Source organism: Notechis scutatus, chromosome 2, assembly GCF_049901735.1.
Source record: "Notechis scutatus isolate UNSWTSFEM ecotype Mainland chromosome 2, rNotScu1.2, whole genome shotgun sequence".
Taxonomy (NCBI): Eukaryota; Metazoa; Chordata; class Lepidosauria; order Squamata; family Elapidae; genus Notechis; species Notechis scutatus.
Window position 1 is genome coordinate 208,119,040 of NC_142010.1, and position 7,559 is coordinate 208,126,598.

Genomic DNA, 7,559 nt, shown 5'->3' on the forward strand with positions numbered 1-7,559 from the left:
CAAATGTGCCACTGCTCCAGAAAGGATGGAGACCAGTACTAAATGTAGCCCTTTTGTCATTTGCAAGCCTCTTTTTGTTGGATTTGGTGTAATTAGACATGGTTGATAACAAGCATCAACATTTCAGGTCTGATGCTCACATACATAGCATAAATGACTGCAAATAACATCTCTGGTCTGTTACGTGTTTTTTTTTTTTTTTGCTGATTTTCAGTTGATTTTAGACTTTCTCTAGTCTCTATCAATGAACTAGTGACATACTGAGGAAAGTTTCCCATCTGCACTCAGGCTGGTAGTGATGAAGTGATCTGAACCTAAAAACATACTCATAACTTATCTATCTACTGTACTGCTTAATGCTCTGTGACTGTAAGCAGATGGTTGCAGGCAGATATTTCATCAAATAAATTATTTTCAGGAATGCCAAACTGAGCACAAGAGGTTATTATATTTGTTTCAACTCTTACAATGTACTGCAAAGAAAAATGAATCAAAAACTGACACCTAGAAAATTAATAATAATGATAAATATTCCATTCACTTTGCAGCAAAGATTTTGGTTAAAAATAGTACACAGTAAAAAAGCTGTGAAGCTGGCATGCTCCATAACCAAATCCCATGTATACTCTTCCTACTCTCTTTTCCTGCATTGGCATCAATGATTTATAGTATTTTATACTCAAGCAAACTTCAGCATTGTATGAACCTTTTCAAACTTGCTTACAATAAGACAAAGAACAGGCATACTAACACCTTTTATACCCTGAAAGTATAAAACTTAAAAAAAATAGTTTATGAGAATCTGATTTTAAATATGCCTTTTCATCCGTATGCTTCTTCAATGGTTATTGCAAAGCTAGGATCAAATATTTCTTAGTTGAAAATAGATTTGGAGATCTGTCTACCAGGAATATCACTATAGAATGAGATTCCAAGAGCAACAGCTGCAAACTAAATGAAAAAGGTTACTCTCTGTAGAGATTATTTCCACAATGGAATGCAATGAGTGCAAATGTGAAATAGACTTCCTTACCTATTAACTTGGGTAAACATATTGCATCTGATTCTCCTAAACTTGTCTCATTTATTACTTTTAAACTTTTCTTGTTCCTTCTTGTCAATGTGCTTCTGATGCAAGGACAACTTGCAGACTTCCTTTTTCAACAGAACCTAATCTCTTTAGACATGATGTTGGTGTTTGATATTTTCTTGAACTCTTATCTTGAATCTTATTTTACTTGGAATATATCTGACAGGTAGATCACAAGCAGACATTCTCCAGCCTCTTGAGTAACTTCTAAGAGAGAGAAAGTCCTAAGGATTACAGAATGAGCCTCCAAAATTTTGAAATGTAGACACTGTTTTGTCACTCTTACCATTTCTTTCTTCAGCAAATCCTGTAACCTACAGTACATATGGCTGACATTTCTACAAACTCAGTATAACTACCCAAACTGACAAAAAAAGCATCAATGAATTTCTGGAAAATATTAACCAGCCAACATCCTAAAGGCTCAGCCCACATCCTTGAATTTATAATTACTTTTCTGAATGGGAAGATAGTCAACTGAGGGACTCTACGGAAGATCTGATGAGTTTTGCTCTTGGATTTTCCTTTGGAGACATCTATAGTATGTCAGAGTCAACAGTTAAAAAGAACACGATTCTGTCCTATCGGTACATATCAAATTTATCCATCAAAACTACCTATCTAAGCTTCATATGATCCAAATCACTCAATACTTTAAGTCACTAGAATTATCTTGAAAGCAATTCCTTTTTTATCCACTTCTGGTGCTTTGTAGACATTATGCTTCCTTTTTGTGTTCTAATGCTTCCTTTTTGTGTATATAAGTATTATGAATGATATTTCTAAGTCTCAGTGAGTAGGAACAAATATTCATCCTGACTTCCCAAATGGATACAAGATGTCTCCTGGTGATGTTCCAGTAGTTGCCTTTTTCTATGTGTTATTTTCCCTTTTTCTTATGATTTAAGATTGGGAATAAGAGCAGAACCTCTAGGAGACAAAATGATCTTGTTTCCACACTTAACACCCCTCACACAAACACTGATTAATATACAATAATGTGGAATGCAGCCACTTATCCCCAAATTTTGCCACCACAATTTAATGGTCTTTTTAAAGAGTAGGACCAGCAGTGGCAATTACAACCCACTCAGTTTCTCAGTTTTTCACATATTTCTGTCTGTCTGTCTGTCTGTCTGTCTGTCTGTCTGTCTGTCTGTCTGTCTCCTCCTCCTCCCCTCTCAAGTTGTGTCAGTGAAAAGTAGCCATTTGGTTATCAAATTTCACTATCATGACCTCTCAGTTCAGGAACATTAACGATAGTCTGGAGTTATGCAACAGAGAGTATAGGTTGTTCTCTGCTATAACTGAGCAGAATTTTGCACCTTTTAAAAATGTCCAGATTATAAGAAAAATTAAGATACTATTTTTCTAATTTTTTTTTTTACTAATCCGACCCTTAAAGTTCTTTAAAGATTTTTAAAATATAAAGGGCAGTAATTTCTAGGTCTTTAAATAGGAACAGAGGAACTGTAAAATTATAGAAATGAAAAGCACACTGAAAAACTAATACTTTTTGCCAAACCATTTCATAATGCCATACATAAGACACCTCAAAAATATACAAATACCTCTCCTTTGCATGTGTCATTTTCTTTAAGCTTGAAATGTTTCATTGTAATAGTTTACTTTTATTGTTTTGCCCCAAAGTAGATTTCAATTGATTTGAGGAGATACATGCCGTTTTGGTTACGTATTTGTTACATCTACAGGATCAGGTTCACTGATAACACAGATGAGATGATAATAAAATAGAAGCTGTCTAGTTGATATTAAAATGATAGTTGATGAAACAATGTTTTTACAAGTCTTTAACAATGGCAAACATAGTAAGAGCTTTAACAGCTGTAACAGCCTTGTTCCTTGTTTTTCAATGTTCCTTGTTTTCATTAAAACAATGAAATCAGTCTTTCTCAGTCTATTCCTTCCAGCTTTGTAGGAATCACAGCTTGCAGAATTGACAGCTAAATCAAAGAATGCAAGCTAATGAAATGAAAACAACATTACCGCAGTCACAATAATCCAGCAACTGCTTGATCAAAAATATATCATAGCACTAAATGAAACCCAAAGAGACTGTGGAGGGATCAAAATGTCCAAAGCTGCAATGCTGAATCAATGCTGCACTGAAGTGTAAACCCAATTTTTTATATGTACAGGCAACATATGCAAACAAAAGGGAGAGGACTTGCATTGCATTGCTATGTCCACCCTCTTGTCTGGTTTCATCTCCCATCACATTATCCATTGTGTTGATATGTGGATAGTCAGAAATCAAGATGGCCATTTGTCAATGGATCAGAAACATTTCCAGAAGAAAATAATATATGATGAATATTTCCCTGGGAAGAAAAAGAAAGTCTCTGATTGGCTTAGAATTTATCTTGCAAAACCAACCCCCCCACACACAAACCCTGCATTGGCTGTTTTGAAATAATAGAATAGAACATAATTTTTATTGGCCAAATGTGATTGGATACACAAGGAATTTGTTTTGGTGCAGATGCTCTCAGTGTTCATAAAGAGGAAAAAAAATACATTCGTCAAGAATCATGGTTATAACACTTAATAGTAGTCAAAGGGTACAAATAAGCAGTCAAATCATACTAGGGACAGTAATAATAAGCAATCAAATCAAATAATACTAATAAACAGTCAATAAAAGTAATAAGGATACAAGCAACAAAGTTACATTCATTCAGTCAAAAGTGGGAGGAAATGGGTGAAAGGAAGGATGAGAAGATGAATAGTAATAGTAATAGTAATGCAGATTTAGCAAATAGTTTGACAGTGTTAAGGGAATTATTTGTTTAGCAGAGTAATGGTGTTCAGGAAAAAACTATTCTTGTGTTTGGTTTTTCTGTGGTGCGGTGCTCTATAGTGTCGTTTTGAGGGCAGGAGTTGAAACAGTTTCACAGCCCTCTTTTTGACTAAAAAAATAAATAAATAAAATTCTCAACTCACTTTTAATCCAATCTGCAATTTTCTTACTTTGTCCTTACTAGCACCAGACACCACCACCCCACACACAAATGAAGTAGCATGGATTTGGGGCATACTGGGAGAATCTTCAGCTAATCATTGCTCTACCCAGCTAACCAATGGCTAGACAATGAGAATGCCACCTAAACAGTAATAATTTCCTGCTTCAGATCTATGAATTGTTGAGTATTCTGTTCCTTGAAAGGTTCCAGTCCTCCATGAATTGACACAAATTCCATACTTCTTGCTTCAAAATTTTGGTTCATAGCTGGGTTTACCGGATATCTGAACAGGCATAAGAGAACACAGACAATTTGAAAGTAGAAAAATGGAGGGAGCGGGGCAAGAAGGGCATGTTAATTATTCAACTTTCTTGGCATGCATCAGTGGCAAAAATTACAGCAAAAACTGTATGAAAATTTGCATGTATATGGCATTGCTTTTTTAGTATCAGAAAAAATGGTTCCCGCCCCCACCCATTGGCTGGAATCTGCTAGAGTCAGTTAGGAAACAAAGGCCTTCAGCATGCAACTGAGTAAGATCTTGTCAATTTCAGCACAAGTGGTTGCAAGGTACTAATCAATTAATTAAGGACACAGACCTGAGCTTGTTAGCTTGCAGTTAGCACTTTTTAGGTGCCTGCTGGGACATGGAGAAAAGCTTCTTGGGAAGATACTCAAATAGCTGGCCAATATTTGATTCTAAGGCTGTACCTGCCAGATATCAGGGGGGAAAGGAGGACATGTTCTCTTTTTGCCAGACACCTAGTAACCCTATTCTTGGCATTATTCTAGAAAATCTTGTGAGGTCTGTTATCCCAGCAAATTCTCATAGATATTAATCCAGTGAAATTGCTGTGAAGGACTTTTCTAACAGTGAAGGACTTTTTGAAGACAGAATATAGAAGGAAGACAGCACCAATTTAATATACAGAATCAGTTGCAACAGTTGTAACCAGTTCTACATCAGGCAGACAGGGCAACAACTAAAAACCAGAATCCATGAACACCAGCTGGTTGTCAAATGACATGACCCGAAGTCCCTGATCGCTAACTCACACTGACAACAAACAACACCGGTTTGATTGAGATGAAGCTGAAATCATCGGCTAGCCCAAAACCCATCAGGCATGCAAATTTATTGAAGTCTGACATTCTATCAACAGATCCATCAAGAAACACATTGACTTAGAAACAGAATATGAACTAATAAAGGAGCAGACCATCAGATCCATCAATCTATGACAGAACTAAATCCCCACACCAGCTGAATTTTGCACCTCACAGCAACCAGTCAGAAGTCATAAGACCAGAACCAGTCTTATGAATCAGCCAGCCTTATTATTCAGTCTTGTGATTCAACCATTCCTGTGACTCAATCAGTCACCAACCAACAACCCAGGACCTATATAAATGAACAGGACACTTCATCCAAAACTCCCCACTTAGTTTGGTAATGAAACATCTGGAACCCAAGTAGCAAGCTTGGAGGACAAACCTCTGGCTAAAACCAGGGGTGAGATGCAACAGGGTTAATACCGGTTCGGTGATTTACGAGGTTCAGTGATTTACGATGTGCTTCCCTGCACGCTGCGCATGCGCCTCTAAATCGTCATCAGCTTACTGCCTGGACAACTGAACAGCACTGAGTGCAGAGAAGCAGCATTTGAAAAAGCACTTTTTCCTGCTTTTTCAACCACAGCTGTGCCTCGCACAGCAGCTGAGGTTGAAAAAGCAGGAAATAAAGGTCAGGTAAGAGCCCAGGCGGATGGGTGGGCCAAAACATCAGCAGACATAGAACTGGTTCTATGTCTGCTGCTCTTCAGAGCTACCGGTTCGACAGAGCCGGACAGAACCAGTAGAATCCCACCCCTGGCTAAAACTTTTCTAACAGCTGATCTGTGCAAGTCAGATTTGTGGCGTATGTCAAAATCTAATTCACAGCTGCTGTAATGAGACAAAATGTTTTTCAAAGGATGATAAGCCATGATTCTAAGCCATGATTATGACTAGACATACTGCGTGAATGTCATCAACTGTCAAGTTTGCAGTAAATCCTGGTTTAAAAAAGCCATTAACTAGTTTAAGTTGCACAGCCAATCAAGTACAGAATTTATTTGCTGACATTTATATAGCTTCCATTTATTTTTTAGAAAAAGGAATATCAGTCCATAATATGTATTTGGATTTTGAATTTAGATTCTTACCATGCATGTTCCCACCTTTGCCTTAAAAAACTCCAGACCCCTATTTGGAATTAACCATATTATCAATTGTCTCTTTTTTGGGCAATGTGTTTTATTTATTTATTTTTCATTTATTTTATTTTATTTGTCAATTGCTTACAAGATAATAGGTATAAGTATAAACATGAGTAAGAATACAGGAAATAGGTACAAATAAATGGGGACAATAGGACAGGGATGGGAGGCACGATGGTACACTTATGCATGCCCCTTACAGACCACTTAGGAATGGGGTGAGGTCAATAATGGATAGTTTGAGGTTAAAGGAGTGGGTGTTTGAGGATGTAACAACAGAGTCAGGTAGTGCATTCCAGGCATTGACCACTCTGTTGCTGAAGTTGTACTTTCTGCAATCAAGTTTGGAGCAGTTAACATTGAGTTTGTATCTGTTGTATGCTCTTGTATTGTTGCGGTTGAAGCTGAAGTAGTCATTGACTGGTAGGACATTGCAGCAGATAATTTTGGGTACTACGCTTAAGTCCAACCGTAGGCTTTGTTTAATATGTGTTTAATATTTTTGTCCCAAAAAAATCTAGATCAACTATAAGCATTATCTTGAGCATGTCAGAATACTTCATATGCTTCCTAGTTGGTAGGATATAGACCATATTATTTTGACTTCCAAAGGAAGTTTCTAAGTTAGTTTTCCTGAAATGCCATGAACCATATTTGAGATAAAAATGGACTGAGAGTCTGCTTGGAGCACTGTTTAAAATGTGCCAAAACTGAATGAAGATGTTGTCATCTTTTGGATAGTGTTAATTAATACATATGTGCAAGTGAAGTTATGAATTAAAGAGTTCATCAATAAATATTAAGAATATTATGCAATTTAAAAAGAGTAAGTAGATGAATGTGTGTACCTTGGTAGAATGCTTGCCAAGGGAGGGATTGAAAGACCTGAAAATACAAATACTGGTAGTAGGATACTTGGAGGAGTGGGAAGAGGAGAGAGAGGGGGGAGGGGGGGGAGAGAGAGAGAGACAATTGTTGAGTATAAGAATTTGCATCTATCTACTTTGTTACATGTGAGTGTTGAGTGTGCCAGGAGAAAGTAAGTTCAATGTGTTGAAAATGGAGTAGTTAAGTGTATGTGAAAAATCAAGAACATATTCTAGAAGTTTAGAATGAAGTGCTGAAATAATGTGACTGAGTACAAAATACAGATCTGAATAATAGAAGTATGTTGAGTTTGGTCATGTAGAAAAAATGAATGTGGAGAAAACTGAAGAACATATATTT